Below are 13,772 nucleotides of genomic sequence, written 5' to 3'. Positions count from 1 at the left end.
CTGTCAATCTCCTGGCCCACAGGCCAGATGCATCGCACGCTGGCCACACCCTTGCCTGGTTTAGCGAAGGGGGGAAAATGTCCCAATACATCATGTGATGCCACCGTGACAATGTGAGTTTGAAACCCCTGCTGTACATTGAGGTGTATATCAACTAATATAAGATCCATGTTGTATCCTATATTTAGCTGATCAGCAGAATAAAGTTCAGCCGTGGCAGTTTTTTTTTCAGCTCTTTAGCACTGAGTTAGAACAAACTGAATCTATTTGTGTAATTTTTTAGATGCATCTTTTAAAGCAGAGAACTCTAACTCCAATTGGCACAAGAGATGCATGAGTACCAGCTCATCAACCCAAGGGCTGACACACTGCAGCTTTTTCATAAATCGACTGGAAAATCTTGAGTGAGTCAGAAATGAAGAAAGTGAGTATCACATGATACCATTAATATACTGAATCAATGCATGAGTGACTGTGAATAGTGCTTCCAAATCCAGAAAGGGACGCAATTGTTGCACAAAATCAAATTATGCAAAAGCCTTCCTGGGACACAACAGTCACCTGCATTTTAAGCAGCCTCTGTGAGTCCAGGATGTTCCCCAGAAGTGTGCGCTGGTCTCAAACGGGGAAGTGCAATCCCATCAGGATCAAAGGTGAAAATGTCTCAGACCTCAGGGGCTCAAATAACCATAGCAGTGGAATTTTATCAGGATGGAGCCCAAGTCCATTCCTCGCCATACTGATCACTTCACTTTTAGTGCATCAGATTTCTGAAACCTTTTGTTTTATTTTTATTTATAAAATGTTAATCTGCTTTTCAGTGTTTAAAACACCCTGAGGAGAGATTTTGAAATCCCTCTTCATTAAAAATTGAGCAAAACAATTGAATCCTGGATGTTCAGTTCTTGACTGAACTTTTGAAAGAAAAATGCAATAAATTATGGATTTCTTCAATGAAATGTACTGTAATGTTTATACAACATCCTGAAACACCAAATAGCCAAATACATTTTTTAGCCCTTTTTACTGTGCAAAACCAATCTTGGTTGCTTCTGGTTTAATGTCATGTGAACCAGCCAGTTGTGTTTACTGAGTAAATAAGGTTTACATTAACCATGAATAAGCAATCATACACAGGCTGTCTAGTTCATGGAAACTATCATGGGAGCAGCTTTAACACCATGTCATCTAAGGCTATTGTAATCCAGTAAGTAATTAATCATTAGACTCAAAGATTCAAAGTAAGCAAAAGACCACAATTTACAAACCATAAAATCTGAAGTAGAACAACACACTTAGCCATCGTAGGGCTTATTTGGATTTGGTTGCATTTGTGAGAATGGAATATATGCATATCTTGAAACTCCTGTGATGACTTTTCACTTTGTTATGACTGCTTAATGATTCTTTATTAGAAATGTAAAAAAAAAAAATACTCTGGAAGAAAGCATACCAAACTTATTCCATTCTATTGTCAATCAATCAATCTTACTGACTCCATGAGGCCACCAGGAAGTAAGATCCATTACCTTTTTAATCTCTCAACCTTTCTTTTGTTTAATTTGGAGCAGGCCCTCCTCATTCCATGTTTAAATATGTAGCTGCTGTTCTTAGCAAAAAAAGTTGCAGATGTACTTGAGATGTCAGACAAATGTGTTAAAGAGGCACAAATACTCTACAATCTCCAAGACCCTTCCTATTTCTCCAGCTCTTGGAATTCCCTCTTAATTATGCCACTGAATTTCAATTCAAGCTGAATAGTCACACTGGTTTAGTACTTGGATGGGAAATCCCAGGGCAGCTTGCTAAGACTGGAATTTGAAAAACATATTTGGAGAAGGTGGCAGAAGTCTATTCAATGAATTCTTTCTTCCTGAAGGACACGTTAAAAATGTAAGGCAGGGAATATATTAAAAACTTAAGCAAGTACTTAAAATAGGCTTAACTTTATTTTTTAAGAAAGATAAAGAAATGTGTTCTCCCCCACTAATAAGAGATTTTTTTAAAAAGAATCCTGGTACAATTTTGGATGAACATCCCACTGACAGAAACTATCTGTTTCAACCAAAGAATTACAAAACATAATGACAGAATAACAAGAGTTGGGAAGGACCGTGGTGGTCTTCTAGTCCAATCCCCTGCTCAGGCAAGAAGCCCCATGCCCTAAGGGGGTAACATGATTGCAGTATTCCAATATTAAAGGGGTTGCCACAAATAAAGGGGCCAACTGACTTTCCAAAGCCCCGGAAACAAAGAAAGAAAGAAACAACGGATGGAAACTAATCAAGAAGAGAAGCAACCTAGAAGGAGTAATTTCCTGGTTGTGAGAGCAATTAACCAGTGGAACAGCTTGCTTTTAGAAGGTGTGGGTGCTCCATTACTGGAGACTTTTAAGAAAAAAACTGGACAACCACTTGGTATAGGTCTCCTGCTTGAGCAGGGCCTGAACTAGATTAGAAGATCTCCAAGTTCCCTTCCATCTCTGGTATTCTGTTCTGCTTTGGATAGGCAGATTAGATGAAAGTAAACCTAATAAAGTTAGGAATGCACAAATTTATGCTGTATTCATTTATTTCCATTTCCCTAGTTTTTACTCAACAGAATAATCATGTAAGTTACTAGTACAATCAGAAGTAAATAAATAAAAACTAACATAAATTAAAATGGGCTCATAAAACCCTCACATTATGGCGCTGTGGTTAGAGTGCAGTACTGCAAGCTACTTCTGCAGCCAGCTGCCTACAATTTGGCAGTTCAAATCCCACCAGGCTCAAGGTTGACTCAGCCTTCCATCCTTCCAAGGTGGGTAAAATGAGGACCCAGGTTGTTGGGAGCAATATGCTGACTCTGTAAACCGCTTAGAGAGGGCTGTAAAGCACTATAAAGTGGTATATAAGTGCTATTGATATTATTCACAGTCTTATTAGAATACCCAACTTTTCACTTTGCCTTTGCAGCTATGCATTTAACAAAGCTATCTGCAAACAAAAGGAATTCAAATTAATATCCATACTGGAAACATTTTTTTTCAAGCCAATTTCAAGCTGTTGATTTGTTAATGCCTCTGTGCTGCATTCAGTGACTTTCACACTTGCCTGTTACTTTCCTGGCCAGTGATTTTTCCTAGTGCCTAAAGCTATCTTTTCTCTCGATGATTGCAGGGAAAATTGTGAAATTGGATATTTGTTCTCTTATTGCATGCTGTGACTTCTGCAGTGTTGACAACTGCTCCTTTTCAAATCTAAGGGTTTCACAACCTCATACGTTTTTTTCAGCAAAAAACCTAACTTGCTTCCACTTTTATTTTTAATATTTTTTTCTGAAATGGTATACAAGCGATATTGCAACAGAAGAACGAAGTATGCTGCTTCATAAGTACAGTTTTAAGTGTCTTATGAAGACACTTAGACATTTTAAGTGTCTTATACATCTGAGTAAGTCAGCAGTTAAAAACCACATAGGAATTTCAAAGCAAGAATATCTTACATAAACAGTTTATTCTAAATTATAAGGACCAGCATACTATCCTGCACAGAATCCCATGTTGTCCTTGAAGCATCCCTCCTCCCTCCTTATTTTTCTGAAGAAAAATTCTGTGTAATTCAAAATTCTGCAGATACTCAATAACATAAATTAGATTAAGAGTGAATTCCATTTGCTACTATGTCAAGGCAGTTCTATTGATATTTTTTTCCTATTAAATTTCTTCTGAATTTTCTTCCCATAAACTAACATGCCTGAACCACTCTGGTATTTGCTCAAACTGTTTGAGGGCAATGATTCAAAGAGTTTTATAATGAATAATAGAGTTGCTACGGAGTAACCATGGCTGTCATTGTATTTGTTTATTTGACTAAAAATGTTTATAGATGGATATAATTTCAAAGGAATACAAAAGTGAGTGTACTTTGTTGCTCTGATTGTACTGATAAAACTGTAGAAGCCAGTTGGAGCAGTGCCTTCAAACCACACTTTAAGATATGGGTAGGGAACGATAGCCCTTTTATGATCTGAGGACTTCAACTCCCAGAATTCCTGTGCCAGCCATGCTACCAGCTGCATGATTGGCTCAGGAATTCTGGGAGTTGAAGTCCACAAGTCATAAAAGGGGCCATCGTTCCCACCTCTGCTTTAAGAAATTTAAGAGTGAATATTCTTCAATACAGGTTCAATACAAATCTCATTTGGGATGGGTGGATTTAATTTATGAGTGGTCCACTTATTAATGGAATTTTTTAAAATTAATCTGGCAATATTTAGGATTCACACAAGGACTTTTCTTAATAGTAAACTTAAAGGTTCTAAGGGTTTTATAATTCTAAATTAATGGATTCCGTTAATCAAATATTGTATCATAACTTACCATGATTTTTTCCTGTTCATACTTTACAGTAGAATGAAACAAATAATACAAATCTTAGGCACACACCAATTCCAAAATTCTTAGCTGATCCACAGATCTCTTCCAAAATCAGAGGCGATAACAATTATGTATTTGTATGTATATTGTGTTAAATAAATGTGTTTAACACACACACACACACACACACACACACAGAGAGAGAGAGAGAGAGAGAAAGAGAGAGAGATGATAGACAGACAGACAGACAGAAAGAAAGATAATGTTTATGTCAACTAAAAAGATACTCCTTTGTTCTTTTTAGCTGCTTAGGGATTTGTTGGAGCCCCGACAGTTTAAATATGTAAATGCAGCAGAGTATATGAAGCCAAACTGCAATACTGGGGGGCTGAAACATCAGGTCTAACCTGACATTTCCTTCAACTTATTATTTTTTAATTTATTTCTCTCCTCATTTAATGATTGCCTTTTTTAGTGACCACTTGCAGTTACAGTGCTGATGAAAGAGTAAACTTTGTGATTGATTCTTGCATTTATAACCTTCACAAGCTTGTAAAACAAAGGAGAACTGAAGTAAGATTGTAAGCATAGTCCTGATTTCATTTAGCTTCTGAGTTGCTGGTCCCAATTATGGTTGCTAAATGAGGACAGACTGTTCTCATCTTAGCTATGTTTTATTTTCTTTTTGAATTTCTTTACTATTCCTCAGTTTCTGCAGTCAGTATTAACTTGTCTTAAAAGAAAATAGGGGGATAGGTAATTTTAATTAGGGACATTCGAAAGAAGCAAAAGCTTAAAGATCTATATTTATATCACATCTCTGTCTGTCTGTCCATCTGTCCATTTATCACTATCTCTATCTCTATCTGAGGCAATTCTGCTGAAAGCAAAAAATGAACAAAGACCTCACGTGTAGAGGCTCCCACTCATCAATTAAATATTCTCCACTAAACCTTTAACATTTACTCAATACTAAAGTCAATACTTAAATACCTCAATACTTAGAAGAAAAATGATTTCTCCTTAAGGAATTATTTAACACTTTCAACTGTAAGGTTTTTCCCATGAAATTGCAAGCTGCAGAACAGGAAATTGGTTGAGGAGTGTCAATCAACCAGCAAGGTAGTTTTGTTCTTGTTTTTCCTTTTAAATTAAACGTCACATTTCTTGATTTCTATTTCACCGCTTGCAAATAAGTATAAAAGAAATCTTATCTCATTAAAAAAAAAATCTAAAGGGTTCCCCCTTTCCCCCAGAGAAGCAGCAGCTGTAAAAATCTACCAGCTTGTAAGGAATAAGCTAGGAAATGTTAGCTTAGTTTAAATAAGAACTATTTCATTCAGTAGCAGAAAGATTAACTGACACAAGAGACATTTTCAGACATCCTGTTGAGAACAAATCCAACTTGATTTCCATGTAAGGTCAATACTTTCTAAACTAAATATTTTAACAAATTGTCAATGAAAGGCAAGAGATTAAATACCACTGTTTCCTTCTTCCACAATCCCATTTGTAATATTTTTACATGGGATAAACCAGCGGATTTGAATTTTCAGTTTTAAAAAAGTTAAGGCTGCTTCAGGCAATAATAAAAGAGGAAATAAGACAGAATAGGATGGCTGCTTTTAGAATAGGGACAATGAATCTCTAGTGTTGGTGCATCTGATCCACAGGTCTCATGAAGAGCCATTCTTCTACCCCAGATTTCCACAAAGAGAGAGAGAGAGACAGAGACACTCTCAAAGTCACCCAGTGGGCATTGTGCTTAAATTGGGACTAGAACTCATCGTCTCCTGGTTTCTATCCTGATGCTTTAACCACTATGCCAAATTGGCTGCCTAGTCCTAAAAGCTGGATCTACAACACAGGAAAGAATTACAACACCCCTGAAAGGAAGTTATTGAGCCATGGTGGTGCAGTGGTTAGAGTGCAGGCTACTTCTGTTGACTGCTGACTGACTGCAATTTGGCAGTTCAAATCTCACCAGGCTCAAGGTTACCTCAGCCTTCCATCCAGGGGTGGGATTCTACCAGTTCACGCCTATATTCTAGAACCGGTTGTTAACATTCTAAGCAGTTCAGAGAACCGGTTGTTAAAAGAAATTACTGGCCTAATCCTGTAAGGAAGGCTGGAAGGAAACATTCTGTTGTTGCTTACTGCCTCTCCATTAACCCTTATTACATTCTTGGCAGGACTAGACTTTCTGTCTCAGGAACATCTCTGGAGTTTTTTCTTCTCCTTTGGTGGTATTTTGCTTGTGTGGAGAGACCATTTAAAGTTACAGTAGCACTGAAAAAAGTGACTTATGACCAATTTTCACACTTACGACTGTTGCAGCATCCCCACAGTCATGAGAGGCCAGGTGAGGAGATGCGTGCCTCGATGTGAGTGATATTGAGTTGGCCACACCCAGTCAATAACATGACCACCAAGCCATGCCTACCACCTAAGCCACGCCCACAGAACCGGTTGTTAAAAATTTGAATCCCACCCCTGCTTCCATCCTTCCAAGGTGGGTAAAATGAAGACCCAGATTCTTGAGGGCAATATGCTGACTCTGTAAAACCACATAGAGAGGGCTGTAAAGCACTATAAAGTGGTATATGAGTCTAAGTTGCTATTATTCAGCCACCAACACAGAGAATGTATCAATTTTCATAATTGAATATTCTGTCCTTGAACATGACTTTTGTGTGATGGCTCTAATACTTGATACTACCTTTTGGAAAAACTTAAAATTCATTTTTTTTTTCAAGTGTTTATATGACAAGATGCAAATACTGGTACATTGTCCATCTCCTTTCCATTAATCTACATTCTCCATTTTAGGAATTAATGGAAGATCAATAACATCAGCAGTAATGTTAGAATATAACTTCTGCTTTGACACTTAATGTGCTGTTTGCCTGCATTCTTTGTTTCATCTGTGCTTAGCAAAGATGACTCTATTGTTAAAACACCAATAAACTGTATTTATTAAATGAGCACTAAACTTTGTCAGAATTACCAGAAGATCCCAGATGAACTAATTCAGCTCATCAGAATTCTAGATTTTTAAATATGATAGTAACACAGTTCAAAGAGGCTGGGCTCCTTCTGAGAGCTCCCTGAATCTACTCATCCTCTTCAACGGTACAACTTGCCACCAGACAATGATATGGAAGAGGTGTACAAAATACCACTGACAGTTTGCACTGTCAAGTAAGCGTTTACAAGGAGAATAAAAAAGAAAACAATGACAAGACTGAAAGAGAAACCTGGAGTGAAGGTCAATAGATTGAAGGAGAGGAACATTTCACAGTACCTGTTGTAACAATAAATCTTAATTTTACAAACACTTAACCCCATATTCAGGAACCTGCTTCTTGACAGAAGTCTTATAAATGGGCCACTGTTAGAGTAGTTTTTTTTTATGCAGATGAGAAGGCACACTTTATTATGTCTGTGAATAAGCAGATCTGCCTGCTACATAGGAGGCAAGATCTATATATACTGTAGGTCTCTACTTCCAGGTTTAAATTCTAGGCCTTCTCTTGTTTTTTCATGTCAATGAATTCTTGGCTAATGTCTTCCTCATCTTGAGACTCTAGTAACTGTTTATATATGGTTTTTTCTAGTCTGAGAACTCCTTTCCCATCTCACCGGCTACAGTCCTAAAATATTCTTTTCTTTCTTTCTTTCTTTCTTTCTTTCTTTCTTTCTTTCTTTCTTTCTTTCTTTTTCTTTCTTTCTTTTCTTCCTTCCTTCTTTTCTTTCTTTTCTTTTCCTTCCTTCTTTTCTTCTTTTCTTCTTTTTTTTCTTTCTTTTGCCATCCATCTTGCCACAAGGTAACTCTAGGCGGCTTATAATCATAAAAGATAAAAACCGTATACACTAACAACGTTAGTTAATATAAAGCCAAACACTATGATCCAATTAAACATGGGTTTAGCTCCATTACTGTGTTTTGAAACAAAAAAAAAGCAATATAGGGCACCGAGTCCAACTTTCTATTCAATCAATGCAATAATCAGACATTTAAAGACAGATATCCTATCTTGCTTCATTCATCTTTTCTTGAGGCTAAACACAATTATTTTCATCTATCCTAGGGGTGTCAAACTCAAGGCCCATGGGGCTGCCCTGGAAACAGCAAAAGACACCTCCCCGCTCTGTTTTTGCTGGCAGAATAAACTAAAAGCAAAACAAAACAAAAAGAGAAATGTTTCCCCTTTTGCATTTGAGAATCCAAGAAGGGACAGGAATCGAGAAAGGGAAAGAGGACAGACAAAGAAAAATAAGGAAAAAAATGGGAAGAAAGCAATGAAGGAAAAAGAAGGAAAGAGGGGAAGGAAGAAGAAAGGAGAATGAAGAGGGAAGGAAAAAGAAGGGAAAGGAAGGGAAGGAAGATTATAATGAGAGGGAGGGAGGGTCTCAGGGTGGTTTGCTTTAGCACTTAGCCACCACAGGTGTCCCCAGCATGAGTGATGTTGAGCTGGTTATGCCCACGCCCACCCCACCCCACCCATCCCAGCCCCCTTCCCCAAAGTCAAACACAACCCTGATTTGGCCCTCAATGAAATCGAGTTTTACACCTCTGATCTATCTAGTTTGTGGTCATTTTGGTTGCCCTTCCTTGTACTTGAAATGAACTTAAGAAGAGACCCATGAATGCTTAATGAAGAATGCTGCAGAGCAGACATATTACCTCTCATTATTTGGAAATTATTCTTTTATTGATGTGACTGAACATTATCTGCTTGTGTCTGCTACTGTTCTCATGGCTGAAACATATTCCCCTCTTGATCAATTTGAGGTTCCTTATCACACATACTGTTATGGAGGCACAAGCCGTTTTATCATGCTGATTTGATTTAGTTTCTCCCTAAATGAAGAACTCTGCATCTATTAAATGTCATTCTTTTTTTCCTCAACCCACTTCTCTAATTCCATCAAGACTGATTTTTAGTTTTTTCTTCTAAAATATTAGCTACCATTCCCCAATATTATATATCCAGATTTCAATTCCCATTAGCCCCTTATCAGAGGCATGTGGGATTTAGACTCCAAAAATATTTGGAGGCCACTATAAGGCCCAACTCTCAGTTAAGGGAAAAATCAGAGAAATTTCTCCCAAATAAGCCACAGTGTTCACCATGAACAGAAAAGGCTGAATGCACAATTACAGAGTAGCAATTAATTCTTGCTCAACTGTGTTCCTTTAACATCATGCATGTAATAATAGAAGCTGAACTGTGAAGAATAATCTGTCTTCAGACTCCTGCCAATATGATTTAAATTTAATGACATTTCCATTATTGCTGGAATGGTACACTATGGGTGTCAAAGAAAAAGCATTAAAACCATAATGGGTAGCATAAGTTTAAAAGGCAATGAATCTGTACATTTCTAGAATATTAGTGCCCAAACAACATGGAGCAGTACCTGTCTATTGGAGTAGCATTTCCTCAGAGATTCAGGTGGCTCTAACAATACTACCCATCTTCAAGCATGCCCTAAACCGCCCCCGATTTCCCCCCCAGGTCTTAGATTAGGGAATTTGGTGGCACAGTGGTTAGAATGCAGTACTGCAGGCCACCTCTGCTAACTACTGGCTGTCTGCAATTTGGCAGTTCAAATCTCACCAGGCTCAAGGTTGACTCAGTCTTCCATCTTTCCAAGGTGGGTAAATTGAGGACCCAAACTGTTGGGGACAATAAGCTGACTCTGTAAACAGCTTAGAGAGAGATGTAAAGCACTATAAAGCGGTATGTAAGTCTAAGTGCTATTGTTATTATGGGATACAACATAACTACAATGGCATAACCAGGGTACCAGGATATCATAAGTACTTGCTGGAGAGGAAGAAGCTCAGTCTTTCTACAATTCACAGTGGCTCCAATAGCAAATAGTAAATCTTTTGTGGCTCCAACAGCAAATCTTTTAAAAATCATGCTTACTAAACAATTTTGACCTCCCCATTTCAATAGGAGATAATAAATGTTGCCCAGTGAGCTACCACATGGATGACTGGAATACAAACTAATATGGAGAACAAATTGCTGATGTCCGTTGAACAGCTATGTCCTCTGGTGAATTCATATACAGGTGCATTATCTACACATAAACTTAAGCTACATCAATGACCCCTATGCTACCCTGATCTGTGTGTTGAAGGGGAAGCCTGAGCCACATTATTTCTTGTGTATGAGGTTTAAGATTGACATAAACCAATGGTGGCTAATGTTTTAGGGCTCCTGTGATGAAAATTGCACATGCCAGCACCTAGTAGGCAATGCGCATGGCCCCTCTACGCCCTGTGCATGCACATATGATTCCTACCCCGCCGCCCCCTTACTTGCATTGTGCTTGCGTGCGCCTCCCAACTGATTTTTGGGCCTTTTTTGGCCTCCCAGAGGCTCAAGGGAAGTCTCTGCAGCTTTTGGAGGCCGGTCACTTCTGGTATTTCTGGAAATACAGGAAGTGACAAAACAGGCCTGTTTTTCAGCCTCCAAAGGCTGCAGAGGCTTCCCTCGAGCCTCTGCAAGACTGGAAAATGCCTGAAAATCAGCTGGGAGGCACGCACATGCACAGTGAGGTAAGTTTGCCTGGCTCTCACGTGCCCATACAAATGCCCTGCGTGCCACCTGTTCGCCATCATGGACATAAACTGTCTACTTGTTTCTACCAATCATTCAGTACTTATTCCTAGGCTTGCTTACTTATCATTATAAGGAAATTTAAAAGTAACTCTCCTTGACAAGGGTGTTACTCAGATAATCAAGTATTAATTTAGCAAGTCAGAATATGCATTACCTTCATGCACCTCTAAGAAACCTCTTTGAGCAGGAAGAAAAAAAGTTGATGTTTACCACAGCTTCCTGTTAATAACTAGGGTGAGACTACTTGACATACTGCCTTGTTTTAAAGTTGACTTCTGCATCTTAGATTATAAAGATCATGCTTCCAGGCAGCTTCTTGATTTATTTTACCTCTTGAATATGTGAAGAAGCAATAAGACCTTGCACAGGTCTAATGCTCTTTTGGTTTACTGAACCAGAATTTGATTATTCAAACACAGACACTTTCATATGCACAGACAGAGAAGAGATTCCTTATATAATTCCCAGGAAAATGGAGAAATGCAGCAGAACTGGAGATAAGATCTGGAGATCAGAGCCAAAAATGACGAACATATATTTAAATATTTCCAACAGGTATGAATCAAGTTTTCATAAGTGTTTTACAAAAAGACAAGTCTTTTTAAATATGTCTGATTCCCTTTTCATCAGGGAAAAGATTTCGTATGCCTTTCTATATGCTGTGATATATATTTTATATTTTCTTTTTTAAAATCATTGATGGAGAGTTGATTTATCTTCTCTAATTGAAGCAGATGCTTTCTTTCCTTACAAGTGAAATTTAGCCTGAATAGAAACCATGGCAAGATTGATACTGATAACACTATGTTCCTACAGCTTTAACAGCAGAAACATATGTAGAACATTAGCCGAGATACAATAGTGTTCATAAAAAGTCACAATGACATCAACGTGAGTCATGATGTCATTGCACAGATTACAAAATGGCGAGATGATGTCTGTTGCCCATACATAAGCCATGTCATTGCATGATGATGATATCATCACACACACACACACACACTTTCCTCCTCTAATGTCTGTTTGTAGGAGGGGGAAGTGAGTTCTAGTCCCACCTTAGATGTGAAAATGAGCTAGGTGACTTTGTACCTGTCACCTTCTCTTTGTCCAACCCACCTCACAGAGTTGTTGTAGAGAAAATAGGAAGAGGAATGGATAATAGGTATGTTTTCTGCCTTGAGTTATTTATAAAAATAATAAAGGCAGGATAAAAAATAATGGCACATGTAATTTGCATCATCTGTCATGATATTAAAATACCTTCATGGCATGCACCAGACACTTATGTCTTCTACACTTCTCCTGCAGCAATTACCTTTTTCTGAGGTGGGTATGAGAAACCTGCCACCACAGTGCCTTATATATAAGTAAATCTCCACCACATCTTGCCCAAGATTGACAGCTTTACTAAGTCTGGATTGCAAGATATTAATTCAGTATCATAGAAGAAACAAAAGAAACAAGGACACCTAGGACCCGAGGAAGAAGAAGAAAGTAGAGATGACCTAAATACAAGAAGCCAAGAGGAACAACCCTCTGGAGAAAAAGAATCTGATTCACACTCTGAACCCCCAAATCTTAGAGAAGAAGGGGAAAGCAACAGACTAAGAAAAAGAGAGCCTAGAACAAGAAATGAAATGAGAAATGCCTCACACGGTCAGTGACACTGATAGAGAAATCACTTTATTTTCAGTCAATATCAATGGTTTAAATCTATCATCAAAAAGAAAACAGATATTTGAGAAACTTAAAAAACAAAAAGCTGACATAACTTGTCTCCAAGAAGTGCATATTCCAGACAATCAAGCAGACCTCTTAAAGAATATAAATGTGGGTAAAATATACTTGGCACTTGCAAAAAAAAAAGAGGGGGGGGTATTGTAGTATGTGTAAAGGATTGGTTACAACATAAACAAATATATAAAGATCAAGAAGGAAGAATGCTCTTTATAGAAATAACTGTAAATCAGAAAAAGATGTTATTAGTCACAATATATGCCCGGAATACAAACCAAAAAGACCTTTATAATAGGCTTCACCATAAGATAATAGAATTTGAGTATGCTAATGTATGCATTGTTGGAGACTATAATGCAGTCCCAGACAAAGATAAAGATTATAGAACTTCCCCCACCCCCCCCAAAAAAAAGGAAAGTAGAATACTCCCTTCATCTTTTAATAATATGGTAAGAGAACTTACCTTGAAAGACCTGTGGAGAGAATTAAATCCAAATAAAAAGCAATATACTTTTTTTTCGAACCCCCACCACTCTTGGTCAAGAATAGATCAGATATGGATGGACCCTGGGTTAATGGAGAACATTGAAAGGATCGAGATTTTGCCAAATCCATGGGCTGACCATAATCCCATTCAAATTAAATGGAAAGCAAAGAGAAAAATTGGAAGATGGACATTTAACAATGCTTTATTAAGAGATAAAGAATATATTGAAATGATAAAGAAAGAATTGAACGTATTTTTTGAAATAAATAAAAGAGAACATACCTCTCTACAGAATCTTTAGGATACGGCCAAAGCCTATGTGAGAGGTCTAACTATTGCTTATAGTATTATAAAGAATAAAGAAAAAAGACAGCAACAAAACATATGAAGGGAGAAACTGAAAGATTTGGAAACAAGTAGACAAAAGGACCCAAACAATTCAAACATTAAGAAAGAAATTGATCTGGTAAAACATAAGATAAATTTAAATGTACAGGAAAATTTGGCCCAAAAAATTAAATTAGCAAAACAAATTTATTTTGAAAAC

The 13,772-nt window shown here is 37.5% G+C and overlaps 1 protein-coding gene across 1 annotated transcript in view; it reads right to left on the bottom strand.

Moving 5' to 3' along the window:
• Nucleotides 1–13,772, bottom strand: part of ATP9A (ATPase phospholipid transporting 9A) — a 107,867-nt gene that overhangs the window by 76,600 nt on the left and 17,495 nt on the right. The window lies entirely within an intron of this gene.

Source organism: Pseudonaja textilis, chromosome 3, assembly GCF_049901715.1.
Source record: "Pseudonaja textilis isolate UNSWEBS1 chromosome 3, rPseTex1.2, whole genome shotgun sequence".
Classification (NCBI taxonomy): domain Eukaryota; kingdom Metazoa; phylum Chordata; class Lepidosauria; order Squamata; family Elapidae; genus Pseudonaja; species Pseudonaja textilis.
The sequence above is the reverse complement of the archived record's forward strand: the minus strand, read 5'-3'. Positions and strand labels throughout refer to the sequence as shown.